The sequence below is a fragment of the Temnothorax longispinosus genome, chromosome 5 (assembly GCF_030848805.1).
Source record: "Temnothorax longispinosus isolate EJ_2023e chromosome 5, Tlon_JGU_v1, whole genome shotgun sequence".
NCBI classification, from domain to species: Eukaryota; Metazoa; Arthropoda; class Insecta; order Hymenoptera; family Formicidae; genus Temnothorax; species Temnothorax longispinosus.
In genome coordinates this window covers 20,593,147-20,615,170 of record NC_092362.1, presented here as the reverse complement: position 1 = coordinate 20,615,170, position 22,024 = coordinate 20,593,147, and the positions used below count along the sequence as shown (strand labels likewise).

At 29.7% G+C, this 22,024-nt stretch overlaps 1 protein-coding gene across 2 annotated transcripts in view; it reads right to left on the bottom strand.

The window, feature by feature from the left end:
- Ethr (ecdysis triggering hormone receptor) overlaps positions 1-22,024 on the bottom strand; it is a 46,650-nt gene that overhangs the window by 17,610 nt on the left and 7,016 nt on the right. The window lies entirely within an intron of this gene.

The window sequence follows — 22,024 nt, the reverse complement described above, 5'->3', positions numbered from 1 at the left end:
TAGACTCTGATATTTTATTTTAAAACTCAGAGCACGGAATCAAATTTGCCTTAACAGAAAGTATTCGTAAAAATTATGATATTGGCCTCAAAGTTTATTTGTGATATTTAACACGTTATATATGAATGATATATCTAAAAAATAATATACAAATAATAAAAGTATCTCAGAGAAGAAAAAAAAATTAATAGTTAAAATAAAGCTTTTATTAAATATAATATCTAACTTGGATTAAATTTTGGGGAAAAAAACCAAATAAATAAGAAATTTAGTTATTTTAAAAACTATGTAACGTGTATTAATTTAATATTAAATCAAATAATGTAATATTATGTTGGGAAACTGAAGGCTTGACTTCTTCGATATCGGTCGACGCTTTGCATCGTTGGGAAAGAACATTCGAGGGACAGTTTTTCCGATGTGTTCACATGCCGATAAAAAAAAAACAACGTTTTCGTGGATGCGTGATTTATAATTCCCGAAAGGGATCTCGCCTGAGAAAACACGGTGCCGCAATAAACTGCTACGACACTCTAGACACTATCATTCTCTGGCGCACATCTATTCCTTCATTTATCCGGTGACCACCTGCTTGAACACAATAAAATCGTTCGTCATGTTGACATTCTTTCTCAAGATAAAATAGCAAATTGACTTCCTCTTGACCGATTTCGGCTTCCTAACAATATAGAATAGAAGCAGATATAGAACCTTTGATAATAGAACTCCATTATCCTGATATAACCCTATATAAACACTCTGCTATTAGAAAGCTCTGTGTTGCTTAAATAGAATATCTCCTCGTACAATTTCTCGCCCCTTATTGAAGTAAGAATATTTCGTGCTATCTTCCTGAAGATGTGTGTATGTGTGTATGTTCCTTATTTTAAAACGTTCCTAATATTAAATTTAAAATGTAGAGGCACAAAAGTAACGCGCGCGCGGAATTCACAAACTCGCAATTCACAACAAAAATTTCTCAACTAAAAGTCAATTATGTAAATCTCTATCTATTATTCTGCCTAAATAAAATACAGCTAGAGTGAGTTGGTCGAAAACCAATTATTCGTGGGAAAGAGATTATTCTGTTGCCCAGAAATTCACTATAAATGCTTTCTCCCTAATAGTTTGAATAATGCACGTTTTATTGTAAACTCGGAGAAAATCAACTGATTGCACATATCTGCTTGATACACGCGACTCTTTGAAAGCGCTAATCTGGGCTTTAATTCGCAAATTAATAAACCGTATGCTAATTTTGACTTTTGGCATTTGTAAACTAGATCAGCTGTGTACAAACGATCATGAATATTGAACAGATGATTTATAAGCACATGATCTTACATTGGTTTTATATTAATTATGATAAATATTGCATATTAAATATTTATAAGCTTCCACTTTAGCTATAAAAATGATCGACACGCAAGTGAATATGTTTATTAGGGAGAAAAGAAGTAGATAAATTGAGCGTTGATGAAGAAAGCACAAAGCTTTCAAGAAAAGTGTCAAGGAGATTATCACTTAAAAATGTGTCTATTATAAATATTAATTTATAATAAATTCTGAACTAAGCTTCTAGATCGATTAATTATCTCGTTAAAACCACTGTGACAAATCAGAGGCAAAGGAGAAATATTGACTTATCCATTAACAACTATTAAGATATTCATCTAGGTGCTTCTATAACAGTAATATTTTTAAAAGATAATGATTCTTAGATTATACTTCCAAAGTATAAAAATACAAGGTAACTAAAATAATTATAAACTAAGATATAGCGTTGAATTTCAAAAACATTTTTTCGTGTAAAATCATAATAAATCTTTAACTCGCGTTCATTATTACTTCGATACAAATATTGAATGATCTAATTGTCAATAGAATTCAACGTGTGCAATTTTAGTATTGATGATTTAACATACATTATTTGCCAGTTTTTTAGTCAGTTTTTCATAAAGACACTTTAATATCAGAAAAAACGAATAAATTTGCTTAAATAGAAATTATCTATATTATTATTTCTTTATTTTATGTTAAGCTATTTTTTATTCCTAAATAAAATAATCATTATTATTCATTATTTGTTACTTATAAATTTGTCCAATTTTGGTATTGAGTCATTGAAATTAAAGCATAATTCAGTGCATAGTTGAGAGAACACGCTCACTCTTTTATTGCTTTTTTTTTTCAACACTTCGTGGCTTATAAGGAGACGTTTCAGACAAATTGCTCTAACTCCTCTGCCTTCGCAGGAGGGCAATTGAATGGGAGGGTTGGTTAGATTTTTCTTCGGAAAGCTTCGGGGAACAGCCGATCCGTCTTGCGGTAGTTCAGACTAGCTCTATATAATAAAAATGATACGTTTTGGCATTCCTTTTTCAAAGGAAAAGATGGATCCTTTGAACTTCGTGCTTTGAGCTGGTCATATGGTCTGCCAATTAAGGCTTTTTTCTCTCTTTTATGGAATACCAAAATACGCGGTTAATCTTTTAATTGTTCGATATGTTTCGTAATAATTTGATTCTGTTACATATAAGTAAGTATTCAATCGGTGTTTATTTAATAAGATATGTATTTCTTCACCATATTTTGCAATGTTAAATGCTATTATAAAAAGACAGAATGATATCAAAAGTTTCTTTTTAAACATGGAAAATAATAAAGACATCATCATACAAATATTGTAAGATGTTCACTGAAATCACATATCCATTATCCATTACCTATTTGATAGTTTTTTCTGAAAACTACGTGCAACCTTCAACATTTTGCTTCAACGTTTTACCTTCATAGTTTACTTAAGCAAAATATAGCTTTTTTCACTTTTCCAACTGGAAACTATTGTATGAGTTAGAAATGTTAAAAAAGTTTTTAATTCTCTGACTGATATCTCAATTAAAGCAGACTTCATCCTAAGTCTTTTGATGATAAAAGCGTTAACAATAAATATATAGACGCCAAAAATTCAATTTTTAAGGAAATAATATCAATTTTAAAAAATAAAATTTTATATTCAAATTGAAATAAAATTTCTTTTTTTTTCTTTTATATAAATTTATAAATGTCAGATCACCTGACAATTATTTTTTTTAAAAACACGCTTTTTGAAGATTTTCTATTACAAGGTAAACAGTGTTTACAATGAAGTGAATTGTTTTTTGATTTGATAACAAAAACGGTATATAATTTCGACGTAATAAAATCCGTGTATTCGTTAAGGAAATACGATATTTCCTTTGAATTTTCTGTGCAAAGCAAATTAGAACCGATAGTATCAATCATTATCCTCATATTGAAGTGCAGCAGGCAACAATAAATCAATTCGCTTGTTATAAATTTAAAAAAATATTTTTAAAATAAATTTTGATAGTGATATATAAGAAATATGTTATTTATTATATAACAGTTTTTATATCTGTAATAAAGTTGTTTTAAGAATATTTTATATAAAAAATAATGAATATTATAAAAAATCAATTTTTCTACGTAATGCTTAATACATTAAAACATTTGCAGAACCACATTATAAAATTATAAAAATTCAATTGACTAAATTATATTATTATATATTTTTTAATTAATTTATTATATACAATGTCAGACTTTCAGTAAAAATGATACTTTGCAACTATTATCGTTCCCAGTTCCTATTAACAGTAAAATTCTTAGATTAAATTTGGAATCGATTTAACTAAATTTTTTATATATTAAATTTTTAAGTTAATTAAAGCAGCTTAAGAAAATTAATTAACGTAAGAAAGAGATATTCAGAGATTTTGTTCATTGAAATTTTTCAATTGTCGATAGATATGTCATTAGATGAATATTAATATTAATAAAATCTGAAAGTAAGGAAGATTAATAAAATCTCTTAATTAAATCCGGAAAGAATAATATTCCTCCACGAGTCAATCAGATTCATTAATTGATTTCACAAAGGACGGACGGAGAGTTCTTTTATATTGATCCTCTTATTTATCTTACTGCACTATTTATTACAGAAAATCTAAAGCTGTTTATAGAAGGCAAGGTATTAAGTGACCGGGAAAGGTTTGCCTTTTTAGGTATCCATCTATGTGGAAAGCTATTTCCGCAATCGATTATCTGTGGCGCCAGCTTTCATAATTCAGCATATATGTTCTCCGCGGTTGGTTCTTATCATCGTTGCACGTTGAGCTATCCAGGGAGGCCTCTCGAGCGGAAAGCTATTTTAATCATCTTCAATCTTACATCACAAACGCAAAATACCAATCCTTTATTTGAATCCTAGGTAAAGATGCGCTTACTATACGCAGAAGAGTTGATGTATTGCGAACAAGTATATATGTATATGTAATAAAATAAAAATAGTGGTATAATGGAAAAGATTCACTAACTATCCTATAAGAAATTATTCCTAATTGAAGTTATACGTTCTTTTATACATATATGTATGCATATGTCCTAAAGGATTAGTTTTACTCACAAGATCTCATCCTTTCGTGAGATGAGATAGCGGTGACGTAGTTAGACATGACAGATGATGCCTCCCCGTAGTCCTTAACCACTTCATATCTGCTATGAAGGTGCAGTGTAACATAAGGAGATCTTCAATGTTCGTTAACATGAACTACGAAACTTATTTCAACCTGCAATTTCCTGATACTTCATTCAGTCTCAGAATCTCAATATCGTGTTTACAGATTTATAACTACAATAAATGAAGGTATATATATATATATATATATATATATATATATATATATATATATATATACTGTATAATTATTATATAAGATCTGGTTAGAATACGTCAGATCGAGCAAATTATCTTTTTTACTAAAAAAATTGATTTCTGATCCATTAAAGAAATATATCCGTAAATATAAAACGGTTACCATCAATCACTCAAAAAACCAGATAAAAGATGACACAGAAAGTCTCGAACATCCTACATACAATAGATAGAATGATACAATAGATAAGATGATTATTTGACAATCCTTATAAAAACGTGCGTAAGGTAGGTAATATAAATATTATATTATATTATTTCTTCATAAAATAATTAATATTAGTCGCATATCTACTAGTCAGATTTAGTTATGTTAGTATTAACATTGTTTCGTTCCTTTTGCCGGAAATTTTTTCGTTCCCTCGTCTCGGTCGCAAGATACCATTTGCAAGCTTAGAATTGTATAGTTTTGCACCATCGTTTACGTGGCAAGAAAGTTGTTATCTATCATTCTGCGCAGGAAGGCTCCTTTTCTTTCTGCAAATGGATCTCATCGCAGGTCGATCAGAGGGACGAATTCAATGAACCAGCACATTTATTATCGTTGGTCTTATCACGTACAGAATGCCCATTTGAGCTTTTATACAACTTTTATATCGTCTTTTATATCATAAAGAAAAAAACGCGTCTCTCTGAAATTATTTCATCTTTATAATTAGAACATAAAAATTTTTTTTGTCGGACATCTAAGTTACTAATAATATTTTATTAGATCGTTATATATATAAAATGTCACTTTCAGAATTAAGTTTCAAATAACTTTCGAAGAAAATATATATGTCAGTTAATTTTAAAGAAATCAATTCCAAATTTGTCAAATAATTCGTAGATTGTACGTTAGACCTGAAATATCGCGCAAATAATAAAAATCTATGCAAATTATCGTGTCTTTAATATAAAGAAAATACCAAGCTCGTATTAAACGTCTAACTAAAGTATAAATCCAGATTTCGTTGCGGATAAATAATAATCGTGATACACACATTATTTGTGATCACACCAGTAATAGAAAAGCTGCGGAAAGAAACAAAATCAATAAAAAGTAAAGAATTATTTCGATCGAAAAGGAGACACGGGTCGAAGGAATGCGAATAAACGCAAATAGCAACGAGAGACCAAGGGTTCGCTCTCGTCTGGCGAATCTGTCTACGTCGCTCAGACCGAAAGAATACCCATACAGAATCTATCTAGCCATCGGCGCCTTTCTATCGTATTTCCTGCCACGAAGGTTAAAGAGAGAATTGGATCGAGCGGGAGAGGACATGAAGAGGTGTTATACGGGGCGTAGCATTAAATGCTCCGACGCGGTACAGGCTAAGAGCAACGGTAATTCGTAGCGGGGGGTAGAAGTTTACCTACTCGTTTCAGCCCCGTAGGTTACCGTCGAGCCTGTCCAGGATTGTGGCATTGTCGCGCACAATGTGCGTATATACTACTCTCTTCCACCTTGCCCTAGCCTTGCCCCAGCGATACAGCGTTTCCTTCAAGGGCTTTGCGAGCCAAGAGGACCATGCGCGACCGTTCATTAAATCACATGCAACTGATAAGTGCGAAGGTCACCATTTTTCTCGAGTCGAATCATACTGGAGGGAAGGGAGGAATTTTCTAAACTAATCTTTAGACGCAGGTATAGTCTGAATTAAATCACGATGAAAACGATCTACATTTCTATTTCAAAATTCCCAATTCTCTGGAGAATTTTCAAGCAATGTCGTTACAGCTTGAAAAATGTATGTTTTAAAGTAATTGGTATCCTAAGAATGGAATCAGATTCACAGAATGCAATGCAGAATGCAACTCTAGAAATTGAGATCGCAACCCACGCCTGACTTGCAGCACCTTATGTGAATAATAGTTTGATGAAAACAAATGAAACGCATATTTTTGCAAAAGAATGAAGAAATTAAAATACTGAGTTATCTCTTATAGCTAAAATGGAATTTCGTAGTTTTACAGAACGTGTATGTCTTGACAGGGAGTTACACACTAACGCGAACATCATCGCCGTTACACCGGATGCCGTACAATTAATGCCCACGCTTCACGTAGTAACTTTTCTCGTTAACATCATATTGATTTTTACTAAAGAAGTTAAAATTCAAGAAACTTCATAACATGAAGTTATGGACACGCTATGTGTATCTTGCATATTGAGAGTTTATATTCGCGTAAAATAATTTTCCATAAATTTACATAAAGTTTATGCATTATTAGAACTAGCGATAAATAAAGATGACGTCGTTTATTCATTTTGCAGAATAAAAGTGCTTTACTTGTAAATATATGACGTTTATATATTTTTATAAAATATTATATTTTTAGGAGTTTCATAAGTTAATATATTTTCAGTTTTTGCTGTACATTAAATAATTTAAACGCACCAATTGAGACAAATTATTTGTGAGGTTTTGCGGCGCGAAAGAATAATTTACTTACAATTTATGGTCTTTTTTTGAAGTTTCAATATATTTGCAACAATAAATCATTCAGAGGAGAAATTAGTCTTTGGGGAAATCCTTTTCTCTCAAAAGCGTCAGGTCATCGAGTTTCTTTCTCAAAACACGTGTCTGTTGTCGCACGTCCTGTCGCGAGATATTACTGCGTTCGCGAATACTATATGGAAGAGCAGAATTCTCCCTGATTTTCTTACATCCTTTCTGCAAGAAATTCTTTCTGAAACGCTCACGCCCAAAAATTCGCTGAAGCTTTTCGTTCAGAGAAGCAATTTTCTGAATTGCCTACTAAATTAGGATATTATTTTGTCTATATCTAATTACCAGTAAAATAACTTGATAAAAGCACGTATCAAGGCATATTTCATCTTCGCTGAGTCTATCCAATAGGTAACATATATCAATAAGCAATCAATAACCAATATACCAGTAACATATGTGCCAATCAATTTTTATTGTTATAGAATTAAGTTTGGATTACTTCTATAACTAAAAAATATGCACATATTGCTATATAACTTCTGCGAGATGTGTCTTAAATGATAAAATTGCGATTCTGGTTTGACACATTTCACGTATTTCACATTTCGAGTCATTGAATATTTTTCGCTAATTATTTAAGACAAATTAGTCATTTGAATGCTACCATAAAATTTCTATGTATCTTTGCACCAACAAAGAATGCGTTTTAAAAAGTTTAATACTTTTAAATTCTATTATATACCTACAAGTAGTACAATAGGTATCAAACTTAATGAATTTAATCATCAAAATTTAGTCTCTAGATGGGGACGGTAATAAAGTTTTTGCACATAGTCATAAAATTCAGGTTGGTGTGCATTGTGACGGAATTATCAGCATTTTACGCATGAGAAAATTTGCTTTTATGACCGAATTACAATTATATTCATTAGATAATGTTGTCTGACGCAAAAAGAAACACACGATTTCCAGCTCTTTCGTTGGATTAAAATGATAGCTTTCATGCACTTTTTGCTGAGATAAAACCTTCTCGTTTTTTAACAGGATAAAATCTCGAGATGAAGTCGAGCATTATATAAAAAAAATCTGAATTTTTTCTTCATTTAATTGTCGGTGACAATAAGTAAAAATAAAACTGTGCGCATTGCAACGATTTTCTCGCGGCTTTTGTACTGAGATTTTGTATTAGGAATAGAGCCGCGAAAAATTTTATTACCGCGAGAAAATCGAGCATATAATACATATATGCGACAATTTAATTTACAATTTGACATGGAATTTGGGTGTTAAATTGTAATATACGATAACAAATTAAAATATTTCCACAAATATTAATATTTGTATCAGCTATTCTCAATATGCGTAATATGTTTGAATCGTGAACTCCATTTACGGGATTAAAAAAATATGCGAATGTGCTACTTTCGTTATGTGCATTCTATACATTTGTTCTTCAATATTAATAAAAAATTATATGTTTGACATTCTTTTATATCTTTCAATCTAATAGAAATAATTCAGATGTTCCGTCTCTAATGAATCAGCTTATATATTTTCGTGTACTAATGTTGGTGCTGATAAACAGAAATGTACAGCATGCTGACGGCTTCATTTATCAAAGTAAACGTGTTATGAAGTCATTTTATTAAAATGTCCTCATGTGCATAATAAATGTATTCGAGCCTTCAACTATGTGACTAATCCAATCCGAGTTTATTGTCGAGAGTTGTCGCGATAACTATTAAAATAGTTCCACGCAAGTTCTGTATGTCATTATTGCAATTATTTTATGGCAACAGAATTATTCATGTAAAGTGCATTAGAATTTACTGACAGAGATATAATATTTTGTTATATAATAAATATAGTCAGATTATAGAATCTAGAATCTGTTATACTCGTACGACGTAATCGGGCTATGTATGAAAAGAATAATTCAAGGACTTCGTTAAATCTGCATTTATATTCTCCACAAATTTGAGCTTTCAGATGATCAATAATGCATCGTTACATATATTGTATAACTTGTCACGTGGAATCATCTAGCTCTCTCTGTGCAATTAATATAATTATATTACGTGGACTTTTGTCACGTGATTTGCTCCACAAACATCCCTTGCAATCCGCAAAGTGACCTGCATACATATGTGCCGACAACGCTCACAATGAGCATTTCACTATTACCTATTGAAATATTGTCACAGCCAAACATCGCATATATCAAATCGTACAATAACGTAAACATTGTTTTCAAAAAGAAATTCAATAGCATATGCACATAATAATGATACGTGCTCTCTGACCAAAAGAAATTTTAGTTTTGTTCTACCTTTAGTTTTATTTTTTATTCTATCATTGTCTAAAGAAATAGTATATTAAGCTACCAAAATCCCCCCCCCCCCAAGCTCGGATCGCAAATGGCAGTTTCTTCTAAATTCAATTTTATTCTATCTTTTTGATAGAAAAGGACTTGTCCAAATAGACTGAAAATTGTATATAATTTTCCTATTTTAAAATATAAAAATCACATTTTACTTTATATTTATTTTAAATACGTTTCACGTATTTCTTGTAAGCGCTAATATTATGATGAAGTGATTTAACTATATATTTGCAAAACGTATGCATGATTCTAATACTTAAACTTCTAGCATTATAGCTCCAAGAATGAGCTACGATTCTATATAGCATAATAATCGAGTCGATCAATATTTTTCCAGTCTCAAAAGGAAGGTCCTTTTGCAAAGGATATGGAATAATATAACATCGGAAAAGAAAATATTATGTCCGGGAACGTAAGCGGATTTAATTTACATAATAGACGTCATCCCATTTGTCATTTAGGGTTTTCCACGAGATAACTTCGGACAAGCCATATGTTTGCCACGCACAATTTTCTCGGGAATGCCAGCGGCATACAATTTGCTTTCTCCTGTTGCCTCATAAAAAATCCCTTTTTAGAGAAATTTGCATTGTTTTGCTATAAGCCGATGATAACAAGTGTTCCGGTAGATCCAACGATCACTTAAATATCCCGCGCGGAAATTCGCTTATAAAAATTGACTTGAGTTACGTAACTTTAATCAAATAATTTACCATTCCCGTTGACTCTTGTAGAAGTTAATTGAATTGTTCGCATGAAAGTCTTACTGTTAGAAAATTTTATATACGTGAGACTTTGACATCCCTAAAATGTTAATATTAAATTTTTTAATAGATTAAATGTTTAAAATATGTGCCAAAAAATAATAGACAAGCTTTTATTTTAAATATTTTTAAGTGTTTTTGCAGATTTCAGACTATATTTTTAAATATATGTAATATAAAGTCAGAATGATTTGTATGTAAGCTCTCAATTGAGGAAATATTAAAACTTTATATATATATATATATATAATATAAATTTCTTAATGTTTTTAACGGAATTTTTACATTCTTACCTATTCTTTTTCAATATGGATCTATAAATCTATGTTTTTTCAGATTATTTTTATATATAATATCTTGATAAAAGAACTCTTGTAATTTTATGATATTGTAATATTATTTAAATATTTATACAATGTAAAATATTAAGAAATTACAAAATTTTATTTGCATGTGTGTGCGTGTGCGTATAAAATAACTTTTTGAAATATGTAGCGCTTTTAAATTTAATAAAAATGTCAATTCGTAAATTAAAAATAATAATCTCGTTCGACTAAGCAAACAGCTAAATAATTTAAAAACATCCAAATTTCGAGCAATTAACTCGAAGCTCGAAATTTGGCCGTTTTTAAATTATTTAGTTGTCAATTGATAATTCTCTTTTACACTTTAAAATATATACTTTGCTTCAGAATACCACGTATTAATAGTTTATGATTTCTTGGAAGTATAAAATATCGAAACTGTTTACGTAACTTGTTAATCACAGCAAATTCAAGATTGCTAAAAGTAACACGTTATCGGAAATCGAGACTAATCCATAGTTACATAGCCATTATAGTTTCGTAATGGATGGTCGACTTTAACGCAGAGTAATTTACGAACAACTTGAACATCATATTTCTCAAGTATGGGATTTATAATTCCTCATCTATTGGAATTTCCATTTTAAAAAGAGAGGCAAAAATGAAAAAGATTATATTAAGCGACGTTGAATAGAAGAGATAAATTTAACGAAAAAACGAAAAGAATTCAGTAGCTACTTAAAGCCGACAGGTTCTTTATTTTTACGAAATGAACGGAAAAAGAGAATAGTTTGCGGAAAATCGTCAGTAAACGCGCGATGATAAATGGTTAGATGATAAATGACTAGATTCAAACTATAGTTATGATTTATAGATCTATTATCGTTGATTTTGATATATTTTATATAAGTATTCATTCAGAAATGTTTTTAATAGATACAAAAATGTGGATTATTCCGCGTTAAAATTTGGTACTCTTGTTTGCCAAACTAATTAATAGCAATAGTAAAATAATAGCCCAATGGAGTATCTATCGATATTGTTAATATATCGATGGATACTTCATTTTGCGTTAATATTGCGAAACATTTCAAAATAAATGGTAAATATTAAATACAGACTTTTCCGAAAGTTAACGTTTCTAAATAACAATTTTGCGTTACATATATCGTAATTAATTAGTGATATTGATGGGCGCATCTGCAAATAATTCGCGAATCATATATGGAATTACACGCATATGTAATATAAACATTATCTTTTTGCATTTTCTCTTTTAATTACGTCACTTTCATTAAATTCAATTCGCTATCTGCGTCGATGTTTGTATTAACATAGGAGGGTAAACGATACGATAGGGCCCGCTTAATTTGTTCATTATCTATTTGGGTTAGTACACTACACGTCGTAACTCACCGATTTCTGTAATCATTTCTTCAAACACACCGATATTATGCAAGGCAGTCCACTGAATGTCCCATTTTAGATACGCTGCACATAGAAAATCTTAATACACACGCATATGCAATTGCTCTTTTCGATTATCTTTTCTTGATTGTGTATTGGGTTTTTATACACTCTTGTAGATGGATAATATGATTGACAATAAACTTTGTTTATTTTTCAATTTTAGTCTAATTGTATTGTATGTCCAATATCCATAAACAAATACCGAAGACAAAATATTAGAGGCGATATTAAAAGAGTATGGTGCATCGGTAAAAAATTGCGTGCGTTAAATTTATGCATGAGCAACTATATATATTAGTGTAACGCTCGTGCATCATAATTTGTGTCCTATTTATAGAACACACTTTAAATTTGTATTTTAACGTAACATCAAAACGTTGTCCTGAAGATTTATCGTCCTGCACAGTGCGAAAAAAAGTAAAGAATTAACGATGATTTACTGAAACGGCGAAAATAGTAAACAGATTTCACGTGTGTTAAAAAATAATATATATCCTTACTTCAGAGAACATTTTAGATTAATAAATTTTAGAAAGTGAGTGTGAGAGAGAAAAAGAAAGTGAGAGATTTAAAATAAAATATTACGCATATTCATTAATTACAAAATCCAATTATTACCATATTAATGTGCTAAAATTTTGTTCGATCATTATGTCCTGTTAGATCAATACTAACAAAGTATCGTTAACAAAATATTACTGAAATGCAATAATGGCGTAGTATCATTCGTATATATATTTCAATTAGAATTGTGATCAAAAGCACGAATAGAAATTACATTTTCGCGCTCAGCAAGAAGACAGCACAGAATAGACGTGGGAAAAAGGAAAAAAATAGGAGTCCCTGCAGCACGCAAATTATGTTATATGCAGCGAAAACGAGTGTGGTGATAATGGGCTTTGGCGGCTGTCCAAATTTATCCACGAAGCAACAGACGAGAGACAAGTCGCCTGCTTTTCGCTCAGAACAGTTTGGAGAGATATTCGACAATGATTTGTCATGTTGCTCCCACGCTTGTTAACGAATATACATACATACATGTATATATATATATATATATATATATATATATATATATATATATATACTAAATATTATATTCAAACTTATTCAAAATTTCTCTGACTCTTAAAATTCCAAATCTTTACATCATAATCTTATAAGTTTTAACGATAAAATGCAATTTACAATTTTGATAATTTCTTTGATAAAGCACTGTTACGAAACGATAAATAAATAATTTCGTTAATTAAACATCTAAAATTTACATTTAATATTTTTTAATAGCAGCGGTAAATTTATAAAATAAAACAACATTGTTCCATTTTCTGACGCTTTCATTTGTGATAGCGCTCCATTACGCGCCTACCAGCTGTTACCCGCTATTCGGATTTATGGGTATACCTAACTGAATAGAAAAGAAGAAATCAATTACCTCCAGAAACATAAACTTCTTAAGAAGAGAAAAACACATTCTATTAATTAACCCTAAAAAAATCTAGACCTTCGATCGACCCCATTTCTAGATTATTTCTTATATAATTTACCTTACTTCTTTTAATTGCTCTGCTAACTTATATTATACAAAAATTTAAAAATATAATAAGTATAAGATTTATAAAGTAATAGATACATTTATTTTGGCAAACAAAATAAATGTCACGTTATATCTATATAATCAATATTTCGGAAAATTATAATCATTGATTTAATGTTTCATTAACTTATTTTAGTTTTAATAAATAATTAAACAAATAATAGATATATAAAATAATTATAGCTGTTAGTATAAACGCATCACTTTATAAGTTTACTTGGTCGGTTTTCACTTTCGTTTCAATATCCGAATGAAATAATATCAGAAAAAGACAGAATTTCCTATTGAGAAAAATCATTTGTAGATTTTTAGATAACGCAATGATTATTTAATACAGAAGTGAACTCTTTCAATATCTAATTCAGAATTATAAATATAATAGTAATATTTTCGCACGTAATTTTATTAGAGAATTTCATATATTCATTTCTTCAGGAATTTACTCTCACGTCAAAACCTTCGATACAGTCTTTCTACTATATAGATATAGAGTAAGCTAAAATATATTTCTCGATTATCGCCCTTTGTCCTCTGGCAAATAAAGTCAAATATAATTAACTGGCATAAGACTGTAACAGTGTCTTCTACAGCTACAGGAATACATTTGTCTTTTGAGCTATATACCTACTATGCAAAATTCTGTAATTTAACTTTTTGTGTCATATTGCAGGCATAACAAAAATTCTTTGCGAAGATTGCTTGAGACCAAGAGAGTGAAATACAATATAAGAAGTAGAAAATAATATTGAAAATGAAATTAACTCTTTTGTTATATAACATAAATAATATGGTAAAAAGAGGAAATTCAATATCTGTACGATCTAGTTAGTTAAACACGTAATAAAATTTCTTTACTTTACGCATAGTCCTTTCTATGAGTCTTAAATAAATAAAATCAAATAAAATGCGATAAGAAATTGTTTCAATAAATATGTATCATGTGTGAAGTAAAATGCAGATTATAGCAACGTTTTTAATACAATATAGACTGCGTTCCGATACCTATTCACTGCCAGTACTGAAAATCTGTAGTACACGTGACATAAACTATAGATTTTCTGGCAGTGAATATCGGAACGCATCAGCCATAGTCTGATTGACACATCGCGTATACTTCAATGTATAAACGTATATATAATAGACTGAATATTGCCATTAGAGAGCTGACAAGATCTAAAGGATGATATATGCTTGCTAGGATTATTTCCTTTTGTTTCTCCACCTTTCTGTTTTCTCATCAATTACACAATTAGACAAGGAAAGCGTCTCAACAAGCATATCTCTGTCCTTTACATCTTCCCTACAGCTCTCCAATACGAATGCTCAGTCTATTATCTAAGTCTATCCTTCAATGTATTCGCTACTACATTATACTAAGGCAAATATCAATTTTTCTTAACTTTCGAATTTATTCCTCGTAGACAATTGGTAAGAAAAGAGAATACTATAATAAAAAAAATTGAAGTATATAATATTATAAAATAAAAGTTACGTTATAAAATTATGAGATATGCAATATTGTAAATCACATTAAATTACGATGATGTCCAATAAAATATTATTTGATCTTTTTCCGCAATTCATACGGAAATAATTGTTCAATATTAAATTTTCAACTAAAGTTCTTCAATGCGTACATCATCGCTAACATAGCCGTTCTCCAATCTATTGATCAGAACTCTTTTATTGGAAACATAACAATTAACTGCATGATTTCATTACCGCTCCATTGTAAATTCTGCGCATTGCTCTTTTTAAGTTCAAAAGAGACTAATTTCAAATGAATCAAGGGATTTTATTAAGACAGAGAAGTGCAAAGATATGTCCATCAAAGAAATATGCATATAGCATTAATCTCGGCATATGTCAAGATATTCACGAGATGCAAAAGTGAGATTGTAAAGGATTACTCTCTAATTGCCTATTTTGTTAACTTTTATATGGCTGTGAATGAAAAAGAGACAATGATAAAGGTATATGCTATCGCGTAACATCGCGTGATACAGCATTATTTGTCATCTTCAACCTACTTTGCGTATCAGATGCGGCCCAGATGCTCAAATCGAATTTCTATCCAGACGGTTCCGGTTTTATAATACAACTTTTATATCATGTTTCTTCGGACAAGTCATTTTTCATTCCCTCCTCTCTCCCCTCGCTGTACTAAATTTTCTTTAAGTTTGTTAGTCGCAATACATGTCCATGACAGGTAAAATACCAAAGTAGCCAAAGTTAAACAATATGTAATATGAAAATGAAAGTTGTTTACATACAATTTTCGCCCAAAATTTTTAAATACTTGAATTGATTAATTTATAAAGGTATCTAATCTTGAAAAATCTTACAAGAACTAGCTTCTCGTTTCGATATTTTCACAAAAAAGAAACTCAATTCTAAATTGAGTAGAAAAATCTACAGGTGATATTTATTAAATCTAGAAAATGTATATTATAGTATTATTATATACAAGATATATGTACATGATATATGTAATTACGTATAGTGTATATTATGATCCAAAAAAATTACAAACTGCACTTATGCGCAATTCCACAACAGTATACTTTACAAATCCAAAGTCAATAAAACGTTTCTAAAATTGGTAAATATCGCCTCAACAAATGTTTTATGATATTTAGTCCGGGATGAATATGATAATAAGATATTCATTTAATAAATAAATAATCGGTAATAATATACGAGCACTCGCTAATTATGTGAGTTAATTTTACTATTTACATATGAATACAATTTACATATTGTAGTGAAAATAAAATAGTTTCTACATATGTATAATAAATTTTGATATCTGTCTATGATAATAATCTATATACATGTCAGTGTTTCATTTTGCAACAATTAATATTGCACTATAATGAATTTATTGCACTATAATTGCATTTATTACATAAAAACTATATTTTTACCAATTGCAATAATAGCTTTTCATCACTGCAATTTTTATTCGTTCACCGGACAATTAGCAAATAATTACTGACATTAATCTATGAATCGAAAGCAATAATTGATATTTTCTTACGGTATTGATACAGTTAATTTCAAATTAAACGAAATTATATAATTTAACAGCTTGGAAGCTCTATTGTCGATTGACATACCCGCAGTGCGTTTGTCCGTACTACGTTTAATTAACTATGTACAATTTCTCTTCATCAAAGCTACGACTGTAAAGATCTTGAGTTCGTGCATTTATAATTGTAAAAGTTATTTGTAATTTATTTTGAATTATTACTGTTAAAAATAATTGTAAATTATACTCATTTTTTTAATTATTATTGTTATTAATAATTGTAAATTATTTATTTGCACAAAGATATCATTTATCGAATTAAGTTTTCTTCAGTCTTTTATCATGAGAATAAATGAAAAACTATCAATACTTTCTTATAAATAACACTATTTTCCGCTCTAGTTACCTCGTAGATATACCTTATGGATAGAAATCTGCCCGATTCAAGAAGATCTAAGTTTAAAGTACTCAGAAGTCAAAAACTTCGGGAAAATTCTCTTAGAGTTAAGATAATGAACGAAGATTAAACACAATTTATTCAGCATTTATAAGCATTCGACCTTTCGATTAGTGAGCATTCTAGCGAAAACTGGCATCTTAGAATAATTAGGAATGAGGCATTGCCATGCAGTATGCGTTACGTTTATGACCGCGAAAAGAGTTAATTGCCGTCGAAGTCAGTACACTTTTTTTTTCACTTGTTGATAACATTCGTTGTTTGTTTAACCCAGCTGCAAAAAACTCGCTAACGGCTAACAAGAACCGACATCGTACTTATTACGTAGAACCTTGCTGTACCTCTTGATGTAATACGCATTTTACCTTCACCGATTATCTGTCGCACGAGAAAAACATTTTATAATTTCATACCAATAACGTCAAGGTGCAAATAATAACGGCTCGGTAAATAAAGGTATGGCAGCACTGATTGCCACACTCAGAGAAATGGACAATTCGTTCAAAAATTAACAAATGGATAATCCGATATTTTTAATCGGAATTATGAAAAGCCGATCAAGATTAGAATAATGTCCAATCAATGATAGCCGGATATAGCCGGACATCATTGATAATTGATCGGCTTTTTAATTATTCCGATTGAAAGTGTGATTGATTGGATTGTCCGTTTGTTAATTTTCGAACAATCATTTAAACCTGGATTTTTCTCTCAGTGCATGAGAATCTCTCAGTGTAATTGAACGCTTTGCTAGATTGACGATGCATCAACTAAGAAGAACTTGAGAAACTATCACGCCATTGTGTTAGACCGGACATTGAATCCAATATAATTGCTGCAAATTTAATTGTCGATGCGACAAATACAAATACTCAGAATTTCCTTATTTTCAAACAATCGAAATAATTCAACAAAAAATGTCGAGCTAAAACTTCAAATTGTCCAGATTTTTCAGGCTTAAATATATATGCATATGAATAGTCAAAATTTGAATTTAAAAAACGGTAAAATGGCAAAAATTTTGTTTTTAAACTCGTCTTCTCTCCTTTGGATGTGAAGCTATTATGTATTCGCGCATTTATTTTCTCCGCTATTGCATGTTATGCTTGTTAGTTTATCATTTTCTCGCATGTCACTTCGTTCTAATGACAACCGTCGACATAAAGCGTTGCATTCGTGAAGCGACGACACTCTCTACTATCTTCTACACAAAATCTTCCGGACAGATCGAAGTTCTCATTGTAGACATCTAGTAGGTAACATCTGCGGTTTGTTTTTATTCGAGTCTAACGATGAGAGTCAAAACACTTTAACGCGGAGCAGTATTTATAGATCGAAATATAATATCACAGATCATTTTCACACACACGATTTCTGACCAAAATAATTAAGATTTTGTATCTTTAAATTGTTATTTTTATCTCATCAGATCACTTTTTGTTTTTATTACATGCTACTTACATAAATTAATATTTATGATAAATTTTGTTTATTTTATCGACTAATAATTGAATTGTTTAAATTCAATTTCTAAGCGATAGCTTAATAAAAATTAATAAATATTTAATCACATAAGGAAACACACGGAAGTCCCCCTCCAATTTTGATGAACTTATAATATGTTATATTCTAGATCAAAATAAAGGACACGTATCTATATATAAATATGTTTCTATGGCAATTAATATGTATTCATTCATTATAAACAAATCTGGATATATAAGTAACAAATAAATCCTGTTTGTTATTTGGAAAAACTATACGCTAAAAGTAAGCTGTATCTTAACATTGTAGTTTATGTTGAGCAATCTAATCTGGATGTCGACGGCACTTTTGATACGACATTAAACTTTCTCTTTCTCTCGAGCGAAAAATTCATATTCGTAGATACAAGTCTCGTAAGATAAAGCTCGCAGCGTAATACAGAACGTCATATATAATAGAAAAAGACAGTTTGCAATAGAACAACGAAACAAATATTGCGCGTGTTGATCTTCTGCTAGAAGCGATGTCTGCTGAAATCGTGTCAAGATTCAAGCCAGAATGTTGAATGCAATACTTCTGTTCAGTGTTTTTAAAAAGAATCATTACAGCGAAACAATTACGTAAAGAGGCCAAAGATAGACTGTAATAATGAAGTATTTGTCCGGCCTTTAATGATGAAATAGAGTAAAAGTTTTATATTCGCGGAGGTTATTTCTGCAAAATTATAAAAATTGTGGGAAAATTGCAAATACGGAAAAAAGAAAAAGAAAAGTTAAATGAATGAAAAAACGTATAACAAGAAATAAAAAGCCGCATTTTTTTGTATTTTGCGTGTACTTTTTCACTCTTATTTATTTTAAAATAAAAATTGCAGACCAAATATTTATTCAACAAAATATTTTTTATTTCCATGCGTTCTATTGTTTTTGGTAGTCTCATCGAAGAAGCAAATGTTAGGGTCAGTGAATATAAAAAAATTTTTTACAACAAATGCTTGAAAAATAAAAGATTAAAAAATGCATGAATTTAAAACTGAAATCGAATGAGTAACTAATCGTATAATAGTAAAATGGTGAAATTTACGTGTAAGTTTCTTTTTTTATTCGATTCAATACTAGCTAACATAAATATGGTAACACGCTAAGAGTACAAAGATCTGTCAAATTAATGTAAAAACATTAATTTCTTGTTTCTTCTCTGTTATTATATACTTACAGTCCCTTCATACATTGACTTTTTCTATTAATATACTTTTTGCTGTTTTACGTCATTCGCATTACATTATTTTGATTATTTCTATCATTTTCTATCCTGAGAAGAATACTATGATATATATGGCATATACATTAATAGGTCATTTCACGATTAAAAAGTGTTAAATGCGCGATAAAAGAAACACTTTTTAGTTGTACACATTAATATGCACATGTATAATCTACATAAAAAATAGCACACTCTACCCTGTATATTTTCAACAGACGGAAGGCGAACGTGCGGAGACAAACTGTACATTAAAGTGGTGTGACAAAAAAGTTCATAAGTTATGTAGTCACAGATTTTTTTAATAACTCAATAATTTTTAATAAACGATTGTCTGTAAAAGCATAATTATGTTTAGAATTTTTATTTGTAACTTGTTCTTATTTCCATTATTATTCCAACGACTCATATGTGAAAAGACATATGAGTTTGTTTATAATCCTTCAATTTTGTATAAAATTGTGCCCAATTCTACAAAAGCTTTTAATCAAATTCGAAACTTTGTGAGAAATATAGCAGGTGTTCGTATGATATGTTTATGATTATAAATATTTTTCTCGATCGTAGCGATAATATGTCAATGTTTCATGTTTCGCAAAAGTTTTACACTGACAGGCAAAATCCAGTAGATTATTCATCATCAGCAATGCAGTGACATTTTATTTCACTATAGGAAAATTGTTTATATCATCCTCTCACGGGTTCTTTTACGTTTAAATTTTGATATACTTGGAAAAAACACAAACAAAAGTTTTTATGAAAAGACATATGAGTTTGTTTACAATCCTTCAATTTTGTACAGAATTGTGCCCAATTCTACAAAAGCTTTTAATCAAATTCGAAACTTTTTGTGAAAAATATAGCAGGTGTTCGTATGATGTTTATGATTTTAAATCTTTTTCTCAATCGTAGCGATAATACATCAATGTTTCATGTTTTGCAAAAGTTTTGCACTGACAGGCAAAATCCAGTAGATTATTCATTATCAGCAATGCAGTGACATTTTATTTCACTATAGGAAAATTGTTTATATAAAAGTTTATGTCATCCCCTCTCATGGCTTCTTTTACATTTAAATTTTGATATACTTGGAAAAAACACAAACAAAAGTTTTTATATTTATTATATTGCGCCCTTTCAATAATGATTAGAATTATTAAATCGCTATTAAAACTATTATATTGTTGTTAAAACTACAAGAATTTTCTTGTTATTACGTTCGTTAGAAGTCAGTTAAGTTTGTTAATTTACGTTTGCGTATTAATCATTAGTTTCTAAAGAACAAAGGAAAATATATCACACGACGTCTTCGTTATCTAAATGCTTTACGACAGCTATTGTGAAAATTAGTAGCACCTTTTCTACTACTTCAAATAAATTGATATCAATAAATTACATAAATGAATTATAATTGACATTACAAAGATCAATCAGAAATTAATTTTAACAATAAAATATTGAAAATACTAAAATTGTATGCAAAAATATTTTTATAACGTATCTATTTTATACACGGCATTTAAAATTTTTTTATTTTTTTATGATAGAAATATCTTTACTCGATTTATACAGTTTATCTACCGTTATGTTATATCTGTAAGTAGAACGCTTAATACGGATGTAGTTAAATAAACATTTTGTTTGAATATCGGAAACGTAAATAAAAATAATAGATAACTAAACAATTGATATTTTTCCGCAACTGATATTTTTAAATAAAATATCGTCATTTAGACGTTACAATGCTATACAAATGCAACATGCTACAAAAAGTTAATTACAAATATTTAATTCGCAATCACATGTAAAATTTATAACAGCGTATACATATGGCGCACATAACTATGTACCTATGCTGACATTTGTGCGCTAATAAAAGAAATACGACCTTTACCACTAAACCGCTGCTTTAACAAAAGTCGTAATTAAAATAGCAATACTATACGGATTTTATAATAGATTCACAATGCATACTGAGAATTAACGATTTCGAAAAGAATTACTAGACCTAGGAAATAGTCGAAGAATTTAATTTAATTAGAATTCCATGGACGTAATCG